Source organism: Lathyrus oleraceus, chromosome 7 (assembly GCF_024323335.1).
Source record: "Lathyrus oleraceus cultivar Zhongwan6 chromosome 7, CAAS_Psat_ZW6_1.0, whole genome shotgun sequence".
Taxonomy (NCBI): domain Eukaryota; kingdom Viridiplantae; phylum Streptophyta; class Magnoliopsida; order Fabales; family Fabaceae; genus Lathyrus; species Lathyrus oleraceus.
This window is the reverse complement of record NC_066585.1, coordinates 37,172,876-37,196,962: the sequence shown is the minus strand read 5'-3', so window position 1 is coordinate 37,196,962 and position 24,087 is coordinate 37,172,876. Positions and strand designations below refer to the sequence as shown.

Below are 24,087 nucleotides of genomic sequence, written 5' to 3'. Positions count from 1 at the left end.
GATTTCGACGAGTTTTGGCACCGAGTTGTATTGCAAGGCAACTTTATGTTTGCAGTTTCAGGGATTTCTTTTGGCGTAACACCAACTCCGTGAAATTTCATGTCTCTTTGCGTAATTTGTATCACTGATTGTTCATCCCGAAACTTCAAATAGGTGAGTGCCTTCGCTTCGTATCAATGTCGTTTTCTTTAAACTTCACGCACGCTTCAACTTTGTCCTTGAGAGAAGCCACGACGCCGTCAGTGCATGACGAAGGTCCTTGTGTATCACTCTGATCATGACATCGTACATCAACAGAAAAGGTTTCTGTCCTGAAGAATGTCAGTACCTTGGCACTTGGAATGGAATTTCACTTGGGAAAAACAAAGGTACTTTGTTTATTGTCTGGTGCACTGTCCTATGCATCTGAACCAGAACCTTCCACTAAATTTTGGAAAACAGGTTCGACACATCCGATGCAGCATTCTCGAGGTCTTGGCTTGTGAATCTACTTTTGAAGTTGATTTACCTTTGGAAATCATGCCGTTTTGCTTTTGAGTATTCTGACTCAGCACATTGCTGTCACGGCTTGCATTCGTTTTCTGCGACAATGCTTGGTTTATAATTGGTTTCCGGCTTTGGTAGTGAAGATAATCCAAATTTGCTCCATGTGATGATTCCATAACTAAGTGCAGATGCAATAATTTCAGCATATAAAACGGCAAATGTTTCAGACTGATTCAAACTCCAATCAGTTAACTCATCAGTTCGAAGTATGATGCAGTTACCATCAGTAAAGCTCCAAAGCAGTACAAATATGTTGTGACAGATAGGTTTGCAGGATACTTTTTTAATAATGGAGCCTGAATGGATAGAAAAGAAGCCATGCACATGCAGTTCCCTATGAAGCACAAAACTCCAAGATGATAATGGTCAAGTCCAAGATCCATTAAACCACTACCTAACCATCTAGAAGGCTCTGGTTGACCTCTGGAACTTATTTCACCGTGTGATATAATGTCCAATTCCGAAGATCCTACCAGTGTTGGTCCATGGTACAAAACCATTATTAAGGCCCCTCAAAACACCGACGAAAATTCCTCCACCCTTGGACAAACCTTCATATCTTAGCAAGTTTACTCTTTCTGTACCCATCATTATAGCCAACACAAATGTAAAGACTGGAGTCGCTGGCTGAATTGCAGCAGCATAAGTTGGATTTTGTCTTCCTGTCATGAAAAATCAGATGCAGGTTTATTGGAATTGTCTTCCTGTCATGTAAAATCAGATGTAGGAAGATCTAGCCATCTGGTGTAATGTACTTCCGTCATCAACCAAACAGACTCACAAAATCAACTTCAGATATATCGATCAACTGATAGCTGGTACGGTTCACATGGGAAACATCACAACTGTGAGATGAAGGAAAAAATCTTCAAGCTTTTCTTTTATTGAAAATATCAATTCCGTCAAGTGACACTTCGCATGTCCATGCTGTTATATGCTGCATTTCCAAATTTCATTCCAATATCGCCTGTTATATGTTGCATAAACAATGAAACATGGGGTTGTGAATAACAAATTCATATGTTTGTGGATCCAATGTTGCAGTTGTTTCAAGCCCCTTGTACATTGGATTCATGACCAAGTTTGGTTTGGGCATAGCATCCAATTATTTGCGTCCTATTATCAAGAGGCAAAAATTTGCCTACTGCTCATTAGTTCCTTGTCCTTTGATAGCAGACACAGCATCCCCAATAACTCGTATTTCAACGGATCACCTAGCTCTTCTTATAACGGCGGAGGTGGCTTGCCTACTCAGTACCAACCTTCAGATGGTACCAATTCATCATTTAATAGCTATGGCCTGAGTGGGTATGGTGGAAATCCGGCTTTGGCATCCTTCATGACTAATCCACTTGGAATTGAGAACATGCCAACATCTATTTGAGAATGTTGCTGCAACATCGACAATGGCATCCCCTGGAATGGATTCAAGAACCCTTGGAGGTGGTTTTCCTTCTGGAATTTCTTCTCCATCTGATGTGAGTGTTTTAAGTGGAATGGGAAATCAACTGCAGACGGTGGTCTTCAGGCTCCTTATGTTGACCCAATGTATCTTCAGTACATGAGGACACCTGAGTACGCTGCTGCACAACTTGGTGCTTTTAATGACCCGACTGCAGACAGGAATTACTTGGGAAATTGTAATGAGTGGAGCCAGATAGTAGTCCCTTCTTTGTCTAGTAACCGTGGTAGCTCTTGAATATATTATGTTTTTTTGTTTTTTTTAATACTTCATCCTAAGCTTAGAACTTTTCGATATTCATGTGATGGGATACTTTATCCACGTGCCATGTAAATGGATGATTATGGTTGAATGAATGAATGAGTACGTGGAATTTTTTTTGAATATGAATGGAAAACTTTCCATTGCGAATGAAGAAATATGAATAAAAATTCGAATATGAAATGTAGAAATGTGAACATGAAATGGAGGATATGGGTGAAATTTCTTTGAATCATGAATGAATGAAAGATCTCTCAATATGAAGTGAAATGGTCATGAGGAGAAATGCAAATGACTGATTGATGGGAAAAAAATTTCAGGGTCAAAATCGGGGTATGACACATTGGAAGGCCATGATTTAATCTGGAAATCACCACCAACGACCCAAATTAAATCTGGCAACGGGGACGGTGGTGTACACCACCATCTTCTCCGGCGAGCATGCTAGCTCCGGTGGAAGTTGCAGGTCATGAAATCTCAACCAAAATGGACGATCCTCATATCATTGGAAAGCTGGGGTGATGTACATCACCCCTGTGCCATTGGTTTCTCCTCTAGACGCTCATAGAAGGAGAAATATGAGAGAGAAAATTATGGTGTTCAATCTGAACTTGATGAATTCGTGAAATTAAATACACAATTCAATTGCCTCTTATGAGAGGACTTTAGAGGAGCCAACAAACACAAGAAATGATCAAGATCCAGTGAGATTCGAATGAAAAAAGTTTGAACAACAACCTTTGAAGTGCAACTCTATGAAGCACGATCTCTCCCAATTCTTGATAGCAGTGTGCTCTTGAGATGGAAAGGAAGTGAGGCTAAGGAATTAGAGCTCAATAATCAACCAAGGAAGTTGAAAATTGAGACTGAAAAATTGAAGTGAAATGCAAAAATTCCTTTTGAGGGAGGTGGGGATTCAGTTCTGCAGCATGTAAGGCGCCTAAAGATTGATCATTGATGAAGCTATGCACCTGTATTTATCGTGAAAGCTGATGCAAGTTGGGTGAAATTCATGTGTGCATGAAGTGAGGGCCTCCATGCATGGGCCTGTACAGGCGCATGGGAGGCCCAAATGCAATTGGTTTAGCATGCTAATCATCAGCCAGGTGACTTTGGACGTGCAGATTAGAATGATTTGGCTTGTGCATGGATTTTTAACATTGTTTCCATAAATGCACATAAACTTTCATCTCTTCGAAAGTGCACCTTACCAAAATGAAACATGGCCTTGTGGGTAATGGTTGGAAAGGTCTTGTACAATAATTGGGGTCAGAGCATGTAATATGCACACCTGTTAGAAAACCACTGATTTTATAAAAAAAAAGTTTTTAAAAATGGTATTAGGGAAATGGTTCAATGACCCACTAGACCATTTGAATTCCCATATCCTCCGTCAGTAATTGGTATTAAAGCCTGTTCTTTTGATCAGGTCTTGCCACCTCAAAGATTGAGGATATGGGCTAGAACGATCCAAAAGGTGTGTTCAAATAATGTAATCTATACATATAAATAGATAACATGTTGCTTAGTTAATATCTATTGATTAAATGACTTTATGTTATGTGAAAAAATATAATACCATTATGTTAATAGTTTTCATAATCATAAGTTAGAATTTCAATATGATTTTATCTAACCAAGATTGAAATGAGAACATGTTGATGTATATGTGCTGGAATGACCACTTTGCCACATGATTGTTCCACTCTCCTTCATCTTCTATTGGTGTACCTTAATTATTTGTTGATATGTGTGTTTGTTTGATGTATTTTGCATATGTAGTATATGTTTGGTATGCGTGCATGATATATCTCATTCATTAGATTGCACATTATACTTTCATCTGGATCATTCCATTCATATGATGTTTTGTATAATCATCTTCATCATGCCATTCATTGACATTAAAGTTTTTTTGAATTAAAATATAATGCATCAAACATTTCTTGAATTTATTGCATTGAGTTGTTGTTATTCTTCTTTACATAGCATTCTTTATTCATCCATGCATCATTAAAATTGTTTTCATCTTGCATTAACTCTTTTAGCATATTCATTAAAATATTTTGGAATTTCATATATTTTGAAATACATTTTAATGTTTTCTGGATATTTTGAAATATTGGTAGAAATGTATGAAATTTTTTGAAATCTATGGTACGAACTGAAACACCTACCAAGAAAATGTTGGATTTTCCCAAAAAAATCCAGTAAACCTGCAACAAAATACCGATTTTTAAATTTTTTTGGTATAAATGCAACAAAACACGATTTCTTTTTAAATTTGGTAAAAACACAAACCAAATATTTTAAATTCCGGTAAGTATGCATAAAATTTCTCTTACAAAAATTATTGCACCGGATATTTATAAATAACTACCAATTTTTTTGTTTTTACTAGTTTTATAGATTAATTTTTATTTAAACAATCTGAAAATTTGAAAGGTAAATAATGCAAAGGGTATTTTTGTCATTATAAATTTTTGTGGAGGTGGCATGTCAAGGTGGGGGGTGACAGGATAAAATTTCTTTAAGGAGAGGGGTGTTGAATATTTAAATTGATTTGGGATTTGTTAGTTCTTGGGTCTTAGGAATTTTAAGCCCAACTTCTAGAAGCTTATTCTAGAGAGATTCATGGAGATCTTTAGAAGATAAGGATAAGTTTTAACTTTTGTAGAATAATAGAGAAAATTCTAAAGAGTGATTTATGACCATTAGATTAAGTTTCTGGTGGCAAAATCTCAATCATTAATTCAGAAATGTAACTAGTATAAATAGAGGTGATGCATTTGAGTTTGTATCAAGTCAATATTATAAACACTCAATAATACTATTATACTTCCCTTTCAAAAAAGTTTTCTATCATCTTCCAAATACTTAAACACTTTCTCTTACTATCCAAAACTTGATTCCAATAAATAGTGTGTTATGATTATTCTGTTTTGAGTAGTTATATATATTATATAAACATAAATTAAACAGGAATGTGAAATACCTTTTCTGGTATGAATTTTCACAATTTCTTTAGATCTGGTTTTTCCGTCTACTTAATTTTCTTCGTATGTGATATTTAAATATTTACTAAATTTTGAACTAAATTATGCAGCTTCATTCTAAGTTGAAGATGAGGTTTATTCATTTAATGAGAATTTATAGTATGCAACATGATTGATCACTTGTTAGAGTTTTTTTCCCGTTTCTCGACCGTGATTTCCTTGAGTACACTTACTTTGAGAAAAATGGATCAGGCTCTTTGTTGATGTTTATGTTCGTTGTGGTTCATAATTAAGATAGATACCTAAACCCGACAGAATTCATGCAACATTCTGACCTAACTTCCCATCCAAAGCAACAGGGTAAGACCTCCGACAATGATCAAGCAGAAAAATCTCAAGATGGTAAAATGGGCGTGTTAAGAGATAATAATTATTGGAAGAGAAAGAAGATAGTGTAGATGAGTTGAGAAATTACATGCCCTTTTCATCTTTGCATCCGTCCATGATGTAGTTTGCAATTTTGTATTTCCTTTGTTGGATTCTTGCAATCATGCCTTATATGATCCTATTCAAGAGGCTGAATGTTACATTAAATTTGATAAAGTTTGTATATTCATTTGATTTGATCCTAGTTAAATCTAATTTCTAGTCAAAGAATGTAATAAAATGTGTGAGGCGGTGTCACAATAGTCCATCTCTTCATTTTTTTTTTAATTTTCTTTTGGGATTTGTATTAAAGGTGTCACAATAGTCCATCTCTTCATTTTTTTTTAATTTTCTTTTGGGATTTGCATTAAAGGAACATATATTAATATTATCCTCTAAGGCTGAGCCGTCTCAAACTTATGAGATTGTCAATGTTAGAAATTGAAGTTAACTTTAATTATATTGTGATATTTTTTCAAAAGGTCTTATTTAACCTTAAATTAATTATGAAATATATGGATGGAGGCTCTTTATGCTATAACTTTTACATGAAAAAGTGTGGGACCCATGCAACGTAGATGGTCTTGCAATGCCTTCAAAGACGGTCTTGGGATTAAATTTTTTTTATATGTAGTGACTCCAAAATATAAATACCTTCCAAAATTTAAATGGCTACATTTTTTACTAGATGGAGCAAAATCCATAGCATAAAACTGTATACAAATGTATCTAATATTAACCATTTCAATTTTATGTAAGCTAAACAAATTTATACATTCATCTTTAAATAATACCACAAGAACACATGATAAATCATAATGCAAAACAATACTTTGAAATGTAGATATTAATATTCTGCAAACATATTAAGGTATAAAAATCTGGATAGTAATATGTTTTTCAATGTACAAGACTTGTTAAGATTATAAGCAATATAACATTAGGAATACAATTATCAACAATATAACATTAGAACACCCTTATTTAGAGTTTTTAATAGAGCAATGCTTAACCGATATAAAATTATAAAAAATATTAGAACATACTTATTTAGAGTTTTTAATAGAGCCTAATTCGGTTCAATGTGACGATAAAAAAGACATATCCTATGTATTTATAAAATTACAACTCTAATACCTCTTATGGATCCTAGATGTTGGACCTAGATTTTATTCTACACATATCTGAATTTGTACTTAAAACTCATTATTATTAGGATTAAGCATCTTCAAATATATCACATTTACAACATAAATACATCTTATAAAATCAAAACATAAAACTGATTGTAGTCCAGAAAAATACTTCTAACATTCTTCCATTTGAACAAAATCAATTTTGTGATGTTAATTGAAAATAAATATTTTGAAAACGAGTACGAATTTGACAACACAATTTTGACTATTTCCCCTAGTTTCGTTATTATTTTTATTAATAACTTTTTATAAGATTTACCGATTCATGATGTACTTTATAGTAGTCACATAGACATGTGTTGGTAATGGATTTAAGCAGACCAAGAATTCTATGTTTATTTTTTTTATCACTCTTAATTGTCCTACATTTAAAATAGTATAATAAAATTATTATTTTTCTATCATAATAAATATTTCATGGATATCATCTAAATAAATTTTATAAAAAAAATGTTAATAAAACAATCTAGTTGAAATTCCTATTTATCAGTTCAACTGTAAAATAAAAAAGAAAACAAAACCATTTATTAAAAAAAATACTTATCTTTTATTTAAATTTAAAAAATATTAAAACATCATAATTTAGTTTGTTTAAGTTAATTATTTTATCATAAGGTAAAGATATTGGAAAAATACAAAAAAAAAGTAATTTTCTTCTTCTTATTATTATGAGAACAATTTATTAAGATATAAAACTCAATAATAAATAAAACACCAAAAAAAAAACAAATAAATAATTAAATTTCTTGCATTTTATTACTAATTAGGATAATGTTAGGATACTTTGAGGATATTAGGATAGTTAGGAGATTAATTATTTAATTAGGGTAATTAGGTATTAGTAATTTAATTAGTATAATTAGGTTTGTTCAATTAGCATAATTTTATTTACAATGATCATTTAGTAATTAGTTATCTATTTATAATCAATAAAAATAAAAATAAAAAATATAACTAATTAGGGAATTTTAATTAATTAGGGAATAACTAATTAGGGAATATTAACTAATTATGGAATATTAATTAATTAGGGAATATTAAATAAACAAATATAACTAACTGGAATAAGTTTAAGGGTTTGATTATCTAATTATGGATAATAAATAAAGGATAAGGGATATAAAATATAAAATTAACCTTTATAATTAACTTGATTTTATTTAATATAAATTAGTTATACATCTATTATGAGTTTATTTTCTAAATCAAACTAATTATTATATTTTTGCAAATTAACAAATAATTAAAATCAAATTCACACACCTAAACTATTAATTAACATTAGATTAATGTAATTAAGTTAGTAATCTGGATTTACAATATTTCAATATTTTATTTGTTTTTTTCTTGTTTGATTTGCTTATTTTCTATTATTAAAATAATTATAGGAAAAATATTTAAATGATTAGGGATTAATATAACAAAAAATTATGGTTAATTGATTGGGATTTTTTGGAATAATTATGGCCTAAAATTTTGGGATAAAAAAATTGGGGATAAATATAAAATCCTAGGGTTTCAAGAGATAAATCAGGGATAAAAATCATGGATAAAAGTAAGGAATAAGGGATATGATATTGGGTTAATTAAAGTTTTTAATATTCAATTTCAAATATCATTATGTATTTATTTTCTTAAATAAATTAAATATTAAATATTTGCAAAATGATTAAGGGATAAAATCAATTGAACACACCATAAACTAGAAGTCCTCTACCCTAGCGTATTGAGGAATTTTCTTAAAATCAATCACTTCTCCGCCTCCGATGTGTGAGAATTTTCAAGGCATAAAAACAATCAACAAAAAAACCTTTTTATACAAGAACTACGGTACTCTGACCCTTCATCTAACGTGATGGTACGTAGGCATAGAGCTGTAAACTCTAGAGAGTATAATAATCAAAAACATTTTTTAGATCTTCCCTAATTAAAATAATAAAACATTTTTGTAAATAAATGAACAATTAAAAAACGAATAGATGATAAACAAACATATCAAGCACATAGTAACCCTAGATTTAGAGGAGGATCTCATTAAGTACAATGTATATGAGGGGTGCTAATACCTTCGCCTTGCATAACCGACTTCTGAGTCCACTCATCGTTACGATGACAATTCTTTTGCGGTTTTCTCGATATTTTCCCTTTCCTCTTGTAATAAATAAAAATGGATGGTGACTCTGTATTTTTCGCGTAACGGTAATTGCTGCATAACTATTATACGTCTGAAAACAAAGTCTTTTCCTATGGATCACTTTGGTTAAGCTGTGGGGAAGCCTGAACACAAAGCTGGAGTCTATGTATTCTTTAGTCAGGTCATCGCTCGAAAAATCGATGGGATCAAGTGTATTTCCATATATGAAGACTTGGAGCAGGTTGTTGATTCTCGAAGATTTAAGTCAAGATCAGCGAAGCATACACCATATATAACAAGAGAGGATCAAGATAAGAAGACTAGCTTTTTTAAGGAGTATCTTGTATCAAGTTTTTGTGTAATATCTGTAAGATAATTGTCATATTATCATTATACTGGAAGAAACAAAAGGAAACCATTGAAAGGTGAATTAAGCACCTTCGAGGATGATAAAGTTGAACCATAATATATCTGATGCACTATTCTCCCTCTCTCTCTCACTCTCTTTAATTTTCTGCATATTTTTTCATGCTTAGGTTTGTATTTCCTTCATTCAATAACATGCAATTAGAATTTATCTTATAGAGATTTCGTGATTAAAGTTTAGATCTATGATAGATCTAGTCATTTGAACATTCTCTCTTTAGATTATTGTTTAATGAACTCTTTCTATTAGACTAATCATTTGATTAATCAAATTCAATTTAAGCCTTGTGTGAAAATTGAGTTATGACAATAGTTGAATTACTTGTTTCAGCAAATTTATATTTCTCAATTGTTTTGATTTATGATAATTTGAGTTTACTCTAATGTCTATTTAAACGTATGCTTTATAAAATTGTTGTTATCTCTTGCTTCTGTTTGTTATATGCTCTCATGGTAACAATAATTGGCGTCAGAGCATGTAATATGCACACCTATTAGAAAACCTCTGATTTTATAAAAATAAATGTTTTAAAAATGGTATTAGGGAAATGGTTCAATGACCCCCTAGAACGTTTGAATTCCTATATCCTCCGTCAATAATTGGTATTAAAGCCTGTTATTTTCATCAGGTCTTGCCACCTCAAAGATTGAGGATATGGGCTAGAACGATCCAAAAGGTGTGTTCAAATAATGTAATTTATACATATAAATAGATAACATGTTGCTTAGTTAATATCTATTGATTAAATGACTTTATGTCATGTGAAAAAAATAATACCATTATGTTAATAGTTTTCATAATCATAGGTTAGAATTTCAATATGATTTTATCTAACCAAGATTGAAATGAGAACATGTTGAGGTATATGTGCTGGAATGACCGCTTTGCCACATGATTGTTCCAATCTCCTTCATCTTCTATTAGTGTACCTTAATTATTTATTGATATGTGTGTTTGTTTGATGTATTTTGCATATGTAGTAAATGTTTGGTATGCGTGCATGATATATCTCATTCATCAGATTGCACATTATACTTTCATCTGGATCATTCCATTCATATGTTGTTTTGTATAATCATCTTCATCATGCCATTCATTGACATTAAAGTTTTTTTGAATTAAAATATAATGCATCAAACATTTCTTGAATTTATTGCATCGAGTTGTTGTTATTCTTCTTTACATAGCATTCTTTATTCATCCATGCATCATTAAAATTGTTTTCATCTTGCATTAACTCTGATAGCATATTCATTAAAATACTTTGGAATTTAATATATTTTGAAATACTTTTTAATGTTTTCCGGATATTTTGAAATATTGGTAGAAATGTATGAAATTTTTTGAAATCTATTGTACGAACACAAACACCTACCAAGAAAATGTTGAATTTTCCCAAAAAAATCCAGTAAACCTGCAACAAAATACCAATTTTTAAAAAAATTTGGTATAAATGCAACAAAACACGATTTTTTTTTTAATTTGGTAAAAACACAAACCAAATATTTTAAATTCCGGTAAATATGCATAAAATTTCTCTTACAAAAATTATTGCACCGGATATTTGTAAATAACTACCAAATTTTTTTTTACTAGTTTTACTGATTAATTTTTATTTAAACAATCTGAAAATTTGAAAGGTAAATAATGCAAAGGGTATTTTTGTCATTATAAATTTTTATGGAGGTGGCATGTCAAGGTGGGGGGTGACAGGATAATTTTTTTTTAAGGAGAGCGGTGTTGAATATTTAAATTGATTTGGGGTTTGTTAGTTCTTGGGTCTTAGGAATTTTAAGCCCAACTTCTAGAAGCATATTCTAGAAGCCTATTCTAGAGAGATTCATGGAGATCTTTAGAAGATAAGGATAAGTTTTAACTTTTGCTAGAATAATAAAGAAAATTCTAGAGAGTGATTTATGACCATTAGATTAACTTTCTGGTGGCAAACTCTCAATCATTAATTCAGGAATGTAACTAGTATAAATAGAGGTGATGCATTTGAGTTTGTATCAAGTCAATATTATAAACACTCAATAATACTGTTATTCTTCCCTTTCAAAAAAGTTTTCTATCATCTTCCAAATACTTAAACACTTTCTCTTACTATCCAAAACTTGATTCCAATAAATAGTGTGTTATGATTATTCTGTTTTGAGTAGTTATATATTATATAAACATAAATTAAACAGGAATGTGAAATACCTTTTCTGGTATGAATTTTCACAATTTCTTTAGATCTGGTTTTTCCGTCTACTTAATTTTCTTCGTATGTGATATTTAAATATTTACTAAATTTTGATCTAAATTATGCAGCTTCATTCTAAGTTGAAGATGAGGTTTATTCATTTAATGAGAATTTATAGTATGCAACATGATTGATCACTTGTTAGAGATATTTTTTCCGTTTCTCGAGCGTGATTTCCTTGAGTACACTTACTTTGAGAAAAATGGACCAGGCTCTTTGTTGATGTTGATGTTGGTTGTGGTTCATAATTAAGATAGATACCTAAACCCGACAGAATTCATGCAACATTCTGACCTAACTTCCCATCCAAAGCAACAGGGTAAGACTTCTGACGATGATCAAGCAGAAAAATCTCAAGAAGGTAAAATGGGCGTGTTAAGAGATAATAATAATTGGAAGAGAAAGAAGATAGTGTAGATGAGTTTAGAAATTCCATGCCCTTTTCATCTTTGCATCCTTGTATTTCCTTTGTTGGATTCTTGCAATCATGCCTTATATGATCCTATTCAAGAGGCTGAATGTTACATTAAATTTGATAAAGTTTGTATATTCATTTGATTTGATCCTAATTAAATCTAATTTCTAGTCAAAGAATGTAATAAAATGTGTGAGGCGGTGTCACAATAGTCCATCTCTTCATTTTTTTTTTAATTTTCTTTTGGGATTTGCATTAAGGGAACATATATTAATATTATCCTCTAAGGCAGAGCCGTCTCAAACTTATGAGATTGTCTATGTTAGAAGTTGAAGTTAACTTTAATTATATTGTGATATTTTTTCAAAAGGTCTTATTTAACCTTAAATTAATTATGAAATATATGGATGGAGGCTCTTTATGCTATAACTTTTACATGAAAAGTGTGGGACCCATGCAACGTAGATGGTCTTGCAATGCCTTCAAAGACGGTCTTGGGATTAAATTTTTTTTATATGTAGTGACTCCAAAATATAAATACCTTCCAAAATTTAAATGGCTACATTTTTTACTAGATGGAGCAAAATCCATAGCATAAAACTGTATACAAATGTATCTAATATTAACCATTTCAATTTTATGTAAGCTAAACAAATTTATACATTCATCTTTAAATAATACCACAAGAACACATGATAAATCATAATGCAAAACAATACTTTGAAATGTAGATATTAATATTCTGCAAACATATTAAGGTATAAAAATCTGGATAGTAATATGTTTTTCAATGTACAAGACTTGTTAAGATTATAAGCAATATAACATTAGGAATACAATTATCAACAATATAACATTAGAACACCCTTATTTAGAGGTTTTTAATAGAGCAATGCTTAACCGATATAAAATTATAAAAAATATTAGAACATACTTATTTAGAGTTTTTAATAGAGCCTAATTCGGTTCAATGTGACGATAAAGAAGACATATCCTATGTATTTATAAAATTACAACTCTAATACCTCTTATGGATCCTAGATGTTGGACCTAGATTTTATTCTACACATATCTGAATTTGTACTTAAAATTCATTATTATTAGGATTAAGCATCTTCAAATATATCACATTTACAAAATAAATACATCTTATAAAATCAAAACATAAAACTGATTGTAGTCCAGAAAAATACTTCTAACATTCTTCCATTTGAACAAAATCAATTTTGTGATGTTAATTGAAAATAAATATTTTGAAAACGACTACGAATTTGACAACACAATTTTGACTATTTCCCCTAGTTTCGTTATTATTTTTATTAATAACTTTTTATAAGATTTACCGATTCATGATGTACTTTATAGTAGTCACATAGACATGTGTTGGTAATGGATTTAAGCAGACCAAGAATTCTATGTTTATTTTTTTATCACTCTTAATTGTCCTACATTTAAAATAGTATAATAAAATTATTATTTTTCTATCATAATAAATATTTCATGGATATCATCTAATTAAATTTTATAAAAAAAATGTTAATAAAACAATCTAGTTGAAATTCCTTTTTATCAGTTCAACTGTAAAATAAAAAAGAAAACAAAACCATTTATTAAAAAAATACTTATCTTTTATTTAAATTTAAAAAATATTAAAACATCATAATTTAGTTTGTTTAAGTTAATTATTTTATCATAAGGTAAAGATATTGGAAAAATACAAAAAAAAAGTAATTTTCTTCTTCTTATTATTATGAGAACAATTATTAAGATATAAAACTCAATAATAAATAAAACACAGAAAAAACAAATAAATAATTAAATTTCTTGCATTTTATTACTAATTAGGATAATGTTAGGATACTTTGAGGATATTAGGATAGTTAGGAGATTAATTATTTAATTAGGGTAATTAGGTATTAGTAATTTAATTAGTATAATTAGGTTTGTTCAATTAGCATAATTTTATTTACAATGATCATTTAGTAATTAGTTATCTATTTATAATCAACAAAAAGAAAAATAAAAAATATAACTAATTAGGGAATTTTAATTAATTAGGGAATAGTAAATAAGGGAATAACTAATTAGGGAATATTAACTAATTATGGAATATTAATTAATTAGGGAATATTAAATAAACAAATATAACTAACTGGAATAAGTTTAGGGGTTTGATTATCTAATTATGGATAATAAATAAAGGATAAGGGATATAAAATATAAAATTAACCTTTATAATTAACTTGATTTTATTTAATATAAATTAGTTATACTTCTATTATGAGTTTATTTTCTAAATCAAACTAATTATTATATTTTTGCAAATTAACAAATAATTAAAATCAAATTCACACACCTAAACTAATAATTAACATTAGATTAATGTAATTAAGTTAGTAATCTGGGTTTACAATATTTCAATATTTTATTTGTTTTTTTATAGTTTGATTTGCTTATTTTCTATTATTAAAATAATTATAGGAAAAATATTTAAATTATTAGGGATTAATATAACAAAAAATTATGGTTAATTGATTGGGATTTTTTGGAATAATTATGGCCTAAAATTTTGGGATAAAAAAATTGGGGATAAATATAAAATCCTAGGGTTTCAAGAGATAAATCAGGGATAAAAATCATGGATAAAAGTAAGGAATAAGGGATATGATATTGGGTTAATTAAAGTTTTTAATATTCAATATCAAATATCATTATGAATTTATTTTCTTAAATAAATTAAATATTAAATATTTGCAAAATGATTAAGGGATAAAATCAATTGAACACACCATAAACTATAAGTCCTCTACCCTAGCGTATTGAGGAATTTTCTTAAAATCAATCACTTCTCCGCCTCCGATGTGTGAGAAGTTTCAAGGGATAAAAACAATCAACAAAAAAACCTTTTTATACAAGAACTACGGTACTCTGACCCTTCATCTAACGTGATGGTACGTAGGCATAGAGCTGTAAACTCTAGCGAGTATAATAATCAAAAACATTTTTTAGATCTTCCCTAATTAAAATTATAAAACATTTTTGTAAATAAATGAACAATTAAAAAACGAATAGATGATAAACAAACATATCAAGCACATAGTAACCCTAGATTTAGAGGAGGATCTCATTAAGTACAATGTATATGAGGGGTGCTAATACCTTCGCCTTGCATAACCGACTTCTGAGTCCACTCATCGTTACGATGACAATACTTTTGCGGTTTTCTCGATATTTTCCCTTTCCTCTTGTAATAAATAAAAACGAATGATGACTCTGTATTTTTCGCGTAACGGTAATTGCTGCATAACTATTATACGTCTGAAAACAAAGTCTTTTCCTATGGATCACTTTGGTTAAGCTGTGGGGAAGCCTGAACACAAAGCTGGAGTCTATGTATTCTTTAGTCAGGTCATCGCTCGAAAAATCGATGGGATCAAGTGTATTTCCATATATGAAGACTTGGAGCAGGTTGTTGATTCTCAAAGGTTTAAGTCAAGATCAGCGAAGCATACACCATATATAACAAGAGAGGATCAAGATAAGAAGACTAGCTTTTTTAAGGAGTATCTTGTATCAAGTGTTTGTATAATATCTGTAAGATAATTGTCATATTATCATTATACTGGAAGAAACAAAAGGAAACCATTGAAAGGTGAATTAAGCACCTTCGAGGATGATAAAGTTGAACCATAATATATCTGATGCACTATTCTCCCTCTCTCTCTCGCTCTCTTTAATTTTATGCATATTTTTTCATGCTTAGGTTTGTATTTCCTTCATTCAATAACATGCAATTAGAATTTATCTTATAGAGATTTCGTGATTAAAGTTTAGATCTATGATAGATCTAGTCATTTGAACATTCTCTCTTTAGATTATTGTTTAATGAACTCTTTCTATTAGACTAATCATTTGATTAATCAAATTCAATTTAAGCCTTGTGTGAAAATTGAGTTATGATAATTATTGAATTACTTGTTTCAGCAAATTTATATTTCTCAATTGTTTTGATTTATGATAATTTGAGTTTACTCTAATGTCTATTTAAACGTATGCTTTATAAAATTGTTGTTATCTCTTGCTTCTGTTTGTTATATGCTCTCATGGTAACAATAATTGGTGTCAGAGCATGTAATATGCACACCTGTTAGAAAACCTCTGATTTTATAAAAATAAATGTTTTAAAAATGGTAGTAGGGAAATGGTTCAATGACCCCCTAGAACGTTTGAATTCCTATATCCTCCGTCAATAATTGGTATTAAAGCCTGTTATTTTCATCAGGTCTTGCCACCTCAAAGATTGAGGATATGGGCTAGAACGATCCAAAAGGTGTGTTCAAATAATGTAATCTATACATATAAATAAATAACATGTTGCTTAGTTAATATCTATTGATTAAATGACTTTATGTCATGTGAAAAAAATAATACCATTATGTTAATAGTTTTCATAATCATAGGTTAGAATTTCAATATGAATTTATCTAACCAAGATTGAAATGAGAACATGTTGAGGTATATGTGCTGGAATGACCACTTTGCCACATGATTGTTCCAATCTCCTTCATCTTCTATTAGTGTAGCTTAATTATTTATTGATATGTGTGTTTGTTTGATGTATTTTGCATATGTAGTAAATGTTTGGTATGCGTGCATGATATATCTCATTCATCAGATTGCACATTATACTTTCATCTGGATCATTCCATTCATATGATGTTTTGTATAATCATCTTCATCATGCCATTCATTGACCTTAAAGTTTTTTTGAATTAAAATATAATGCATCAAACATTTCTTGAATTTATTGCATCGAGTTGTTGTTATTCTTCTTTACATAGCATTCTTTATTCATCCATGCATCATTAAAATTGTTTTCATCTTGCATTAACTCTGACAGCATATTCATTAAAATACTTTGGAATTTTATATATTTTGAAATACTTTTTAATGTTTTCCGGATATTTTGAAATATTGGTAGAAATGTATAAAAAATTTTGAAATCTATGGTACGAACACAAACACCTACCAAGAAAATGTTGGATTTTCCCAAAAAAATCCAGTAAACCTGCAACAAAATACCAATTTTTTAAAAAAATTGGTATAAATGCAACAAAACACGATTTTTTTTTTAAATTTGGTAAAAACACAAACCAGATATTTTAAATTCCGGTAAATATGCATAAAATTTCTCTTACAAAAATTATTGCACTGGATATTTGTAAATAACTACCAAATTTTTTTTTTACTAGTTTTACTGATTAATTTTTATTTAAACAATCTGAAAATTTGAAAGGTAAATAATGCAAAGGGTATTTTTGTCATTATAAATTTTTATGGAGGTGGCATGTCAAGGTGGGGGGTGACAGGATAAAATTTCTTTAAGGAGAGCGGTGTTGAATATTTAAATTGATTTGGGGTTTGTTAGTTCTTGGGTCTTAGGAATTTTAAGCCCAACTTCTAGAAGCATATTCTAGAAGCCTATTCTAGAGAGATTCATGGAGATCTTTAGAAGATAAGGATAAGTTTTAACTTTTGCTAGAATAATAAAGAAAATTCTAGAGAGTGATTTATGACCATTAGATTAACTTTCTGGTGGCAAAATCTCAATCATTAATTCAGGAATGTAACTAGTATAAATAGAGGTGATGCATTTGAGTTTGTATCAAGTCAATATTATAAACACTCAATAATACTGTTATTCTTCCCTTTAAAAAAAGTTTTCTATCATCTTCCAAATACTTAAACACTTTCTCTTACTATCCAAAACTTGATTCCAATAAATAGTGTGTTAGGATTATTCTGTTTTGAGTAGTTATATATTATATAAACATAAATTAAACAGGAATGTGAAATACCTTTTCTGGTATGAATTTTCACAATTTCTTTAGATCTGGTTTTTCCGTCTACTTAATTTTCTTCGTATGTGATATTTAAATATTTACTAAATTTTGATGTAAATTATGCAGCTTCATTCTAAGTTGAAGATGAGGTTTATTCCTTTAATGAGAATTTATAGTATGCAACATGATTGATCACTTGTTAGAGATATTTTTTCCGTTTCTCGACCGTGATTTCCTTGAGTACACTTACTTTGAGAAAAATGGACCAGGCTCTTTGTTGATGTTGATGTTGGTTGTGGTTCATAATTAAGATAGATACCTAAACCCGACAGAATTCATGCAACATTCTGACCTAACTTCCCATCCAAAGCAACAGGGTAAGACTTCCGACGATGATCAAGCAGAAAAATCTCAAGAAGGTAAAATGGGCGTGTTAAGAGATAATAATAATTGGAAGAGAAAGAAGATAGTGTAGATGAGTTGAGAAATTCCATGCCCTGTTCATCTTTGCATCCGTCCATGATGTAGTTTGCAATTTTGTATTTCCTTTGTTGGATTCTTGCAATCATGCCTTATATGATCCTATTCAAGAGGCTGAATGTTACATTAAATTTGATAAAGTTTGTATATTCATTTGATTTGATCCTAATTAAATCTAATTTCTAGTCAAAGAATGTAATAAAATGTGTGAGGCGGTGTCACAATAGTCCATCTCTTCATATTTTTTTTTAATTTTCTTTTGGGATTTGGATTAAAGGAACATATATTAATATTATCCTCTAAGGCAGAGCCGTCTCAAACTTATGAGATTGTCTATGTTAGAAGTTGAAGTTAACTTTAATTATATTGTGATATTTTTTCAAAAGGTCTTATTTAACCTTAAATTAATTATGAAATATATGGATGGAGGCTCTTTATGCTATAACTTTTACATGAAAAAGTGTGGGACCCATGCAACGTAGATGGTCTTGGGATTAAATTTTTTTTATATGTAGTGACTCCAAAATATAAATACCTTCCAAAATTTAAATGGCTACATTTTTTACTAGATGGAGCAAAATCCATAGCATAAAACTGTATACAAATGTATCTAATATTAACCATTTCAATTTTATGTAAGCTAAACAAATTTATACATTCATCTTTAAATAATACCACAAGAACACATGATAAATCATAATGCAAAACAATACTTTGAAATGTAGATATTAATATTCTGCAAACATATTAAGGTATAAAAATCTGGATAGTAATATGTTTTTCAATGTACAAGACTTGTTAAGATTATAAGCAATATAACATTAGGAATACAATTATCAACAATATAACATTAGAACACCCTTATTTAGAGGTTTTTAATAGAGCAATGCTTAACCGATATAAAATTATAAAAAATATTAGAACATACTTATTTAGAGTTTTTAATAGAGCCTAATTCGGTTCAATGTGACGATAAAGAAGACATATCCTATGTATTTATAAAATTACAACTCTAATACCTCTTATGGATCCTAGATGTTGGACCTAGATTTTATTCTACACATATCTGAATTTGTACTTAAAATTCATTATTATTAGGATTAAGCATCTTCAAATATATCACATTTACAACATAAATACATCTTATAAAATCAAAACATAAAACTGATTGTAGTCCAGAAAAATACTTCTAACATTCTTCCATTTGAACAAAATCAATTTTGTGATGTTAATTGAAAATAAATATTTTGAAAACGACTACGAATTTGACAACACAATTTTGACTATTTCCCCTAGTTTCGTTATTATTTTTATTAATAACTTTTTATAAGATTTACCGATTCATGATGTACTTTATAGTAGTCACATCGACATGTGTTGGTAATGGATTTAAGCAGACCAAGAATTCTATGTTTATTTTTTTATCACTCTTAATTGTCCTACATTTAAAATAGTATAATAAAATTATTATTTTTCTATCATAATAAATATTTCATGGATATCATCTAAATAAATTTTATAAAAAAATGTTAATAAAACAATCTAGTTGAAATTCCTTTTTATCAGTTCAACTGTAAAATAAAAAAGAAAACAAAACCATTTATTAAAAAAATACTTATCTTTTATTTAAATTTAAAAAATATTAAAACATCATAATTTAGTTTGTTTAAGTTAATTATTTTATCATAAGGTAAAGATATTGGAAAAATACAAAAAAAAAGTAATTTTCTTCTTCTTATTATTATGAGAACAATTATTAAGATATAAAACTCAATAATAAATAAAACACAGAAAAAACAAATAAATAATTAAATTTCTTGCATTTTATTACTAATTAGGATAATGTTAGGATACTTTGAGGATATTAGGATAGTTAGGAGATTAATTATTTAATTAGGGTAATTAGGTATTAGTAATTTAATTAGTATAATTAGGTTTGTTCAATTAGCATAATTTTATTTACAATGATCATTTAGTAATTAGTTATCTATTTATAATCAACAAAAAGAAAAATAAAAAATATAACTAATTAGGGAATTTTAATTAATTAGGGAATAGTAAATAAGGGAATAACTAATTAGGGAATATTAACTAATTATGGAATATTAATTAATTAGGGAATATTAAATAAACAAATATAACTAACTGGAATAAGTTTAGGGGTTTGATTATCTAATTATGGATAATAAATAAAGGATAAGGGATATAAAATATAAAATTAACCTTTATAATTAACTTGATTTTATTTAATATAAATTAGTTATACTTCTATTATGAGTTTATTTTCTAAATCAAACTAATTATTATATTTTTGCAAATTAACAAATAATTAAAATCAAATTCACACACCTAAACTAATAATTAACATTAGATTAATGTAATTAAGTTAGTAATCTGGGTTTACAATATTTCAATATTTTATTTGTTTTTTTATAGTTTGATTTGCTTATTTTCTATTATTAAAATAATTATAGGAAAAATATTTAAATGATTAGGGATTAATATAACAAAAAATATGGTTAATTGATTGGGATTTTTTGGAATAATTATGGCCTAAAATTTTGGGATAAAAAATTGGGGATAAATATAAAATCCTAGGGTTTCAAGAGATAAATCAGGGATAAAAATCATGGATAAAAGTAAGGAATAAGGGATATGATATTGGGTTAATTAAAGTTTTTAATATTCAATATCAAATATCATTATGAATTTATTTTCTTAAATAAATTAAATATTAAATATTTGCAAAATGATTAAGGGATAAAATCAATTGAACACACCATAAACTATAAGTCCTCTACCCTAGCGTATTGAGGAATTTTCTTAAAATCAATCACTTCTCCGCCTCCGATGTGTGAGAAGTTTCAAGGGATAAAAACAATCAACAAAAAAACCTTTTTATACAAGAACTACGGTACTCTGACCCTTCATCTAACGTGATGGTACGTAGGCATAGAGCTGTAAACTCTAGCGAGTATAATAATCAAAAATATTTTTTAGATCTTCCCTAATTAAAATCATAAAACATTTTTGTAAATAAATGAACAATTAAAAAACGAATAGATGATAAACAAACATATCAAGCACATAGTAACCCTAGATTTAGAGGAGGATCTCATTAAGTACAATGTATATGAGGGGTGCTAATACCTTCGCCTTGCATAACCGACTTCTGAGTCCACTCATCGTTACGATGACAATACTTTTGCGGTTTTCTCGATATTTTCCCTTTCCTCTTGTAATAAATAAAAACGAATGATGACTCTGTATTTTTCGCGTAACGGTAATTGCTGCATAACTATTATACGTCTGAAAACAAAGTCTTTTCCTATGGATCACTTTGGTTAAGCTGTGGGGAAGCCTGAACACAAAGCTGGAGTCTATGTATTCTTTAGTCAGGTCATCGCTCGAAAAATCGATGGGATCAAGTGTATTTCCATATATGAAGACTTGGAGCAGGTTGTTGATTCTCGAAGATTTAAGTCAAGATCAGCGAAGCATACACCATATATAACAAGAGAGGATCAAGATAAGAAGACTAGCTTTTTTAAGGAGTATCTTGTATCAAGTGTTTGTATAATATCTGTAAGATAATTGTCATATTATCATTATACTGGAAGAAACAAAAGGAAACCATTGAAAGGTGAATTAAGCACCTTCGAGGATGATAAAGTTGAACCATAATATATCTGATGCACTATTCTCCCTCTCTCTCTCTCGCTCTCTTTAATTTTATGCATATTTTTTCATGCTTAGGTTTGTATTTCCTTCATTCAATAACATGCAATTAGAATTTATCTTATAGAGATTTCGTGATTAAAGTTTAGATCTATGATAGATCTAGTCATTTGAACATTCTCTCTTTAGATTATTGTTTAATGAACTCTTTCTATTAGACTAATCATTTGATTAATCAAATTCAATTTAAGCCTTGTGTGAAAATTGAGTTATGATAATTATTGAATTACTTGTTTCAGCAAATTTATATTTCTCAATTGTTTTGATTTATGATAATTTGAGTTTACTCTAATGTCTATTTAAACGTATGCTTTATAAAATTATTGTTATCTCTTGCTTCTGTTTGTTATATGCTCTCATGGTAACAATAATTGGTGTCAGAGCATGTAATATGCACACCTGTTAGAAAACCTCTGATTTTATAAAAATAAATGTTTTAAAAATTGTATTAGGGAAATGGTTCAATGACCCCCTAGACGTTTGAATTCCTATATCCTCCGTCAATAATTGGTATTAAAGCCTGTTATTTTCATCAGGTCTTGCCACCTCAAAGATTGAGGATATGGGATAGAACGATCCAAAAGGTGTGTTCAAATAATGTAATCTATACATATAAATAGATAACATGTTGCTTAGTTAATATCTATTGATTAAATGACTTTATGTCATGTGAAAAAAATAATACCATTATGTTAATAGTTTTCATAATCATAGGTTAGAATTTCAATATGAATTTATCTAACCAAGATTGAAATGAGAACCTGTTGAGGTATATGTCCTGGAATGACCACTTTGCCACATGATTGTTCCAATCTCCTTCATCTTCTATTAGTGTACCTTAATTATTTATTGATATGTGTGTTTGTTTGATGTATTTTGCATATGTAGTAAATGTTTGGTATGCGTGCATGATATATCTCATTCATCAGATTGCACATTATACTTTCATCTAGATCATTCCATTCATATGATGTTTTGTATAATCATCTTCATCATGCCATTCATTGACATTAAAGTTTTTTTGAATTAAAATATAATGCATCAAAGATTTCTTGAATTTATTGCATCGAGTTGTTGTTATTCTTCTTTACATAGCATTCTTTATTCATCCATGCATCATTAAAATTGTTTTCATCTTGCATTAACTCTGATAGCATATTCATTAAAATACTTTGGAATTTTATATATTTTGAAATACTTTTTAATGTTTTCCGGATATTTTGAAATATTGGTAGAAATGTATAAAAAATTTTGAAATCTATGGTACGAACACAAACACCTACCAAGAAAATGTTGGATTTTCCCAAAAAAATCCAGTAAACCTGCAACAAAATACCAATTTTAAAAAAATTTTGGTATAAATGCAACAAAACACGATTTTTTTTTTAAATTTGGTAAAAACACAAACCAGATATTTTAAATTCCGGTAAATATGCATAAAATTTCTCTTACAAAAATTATTGCACCGGATATTTGTAAATAACTACCAAATTTTTTTTTTACTAGTTTTACTGATTAATTTTTATTTAAACAATCTGAAAATTTGAAAGGTAAATAATGCAAAGGGTATTTTTGTCATTATAAATTTTTATGGAGGTGGCATGTCAAGGTGGGGGGTGACAGGATAAAATTTCTTTAAGGAGAGCGGTGTTGAATATTTAAATTGATTTGGGGTTTGTTAGTTCTTGGGTCTTAGGAATTTTAAGCCCAACTTCTAGAAGCATATTCTAGAAGCCTATTCTAGAGAGATTCATGGAGATCTTTAGAAGATAAGGATAAGTTTTAACTTTTGCTAGAATAATAAAGAAAATTCTAGAGAGTGATTTATGACCATTAGATTAACTTTCTGGTGGCAAAATCTCAATCATTAATTCAGGAATGTAACTAGTATAAATAGAGGTGATGCATTTGAGTTTGT

The 24,087-nt window shown here is 28.9% G+C and overlaps 1 long non-coding RNA gene and 1 pseudogene across 3 annotated transcripts; one reads left to right on the top strand and one right to left on the bottom strand.

Moving 5' to 3' along the window:
- Positions 1–561: 561 nt before the first annotated feature.
- On the bottom strand, positions 562–1,215 carry LOC127101887 (WAT1-related protein At4g19185-like; annotated as a pseudogene).
- Positions 1,216–5,089: 3,874 nt separating this feature from the next.
- On the top strand, positions 5,090–18,655 carry LOC127105627 (uncharacterized). Of its 3 annotated transcripts, none has more exons than XR_007795061.1 (2): positions 5,090–5,272; positions 18,078–18,655. It is a non-coding gene; the product is annotated as an uncharacterized LOC127105627 (long non-coding RNA). The 3 variants fall into 3 exon arrangements; XR_007795060.1 differs by lacking the exon at positions 5,090–5,272 and adding an exon at positions 11,472–11,658 and having other exon boundaries at positions 18,078–18,589; XR_007795059.1 differs by lacking the exon at positions 5,090–5,272 and adding an exon at positions 17,795–17,974.
- The last annotated feature ends 5,432 nt before the right edge of the window (positions 18,656–24,087 follow it).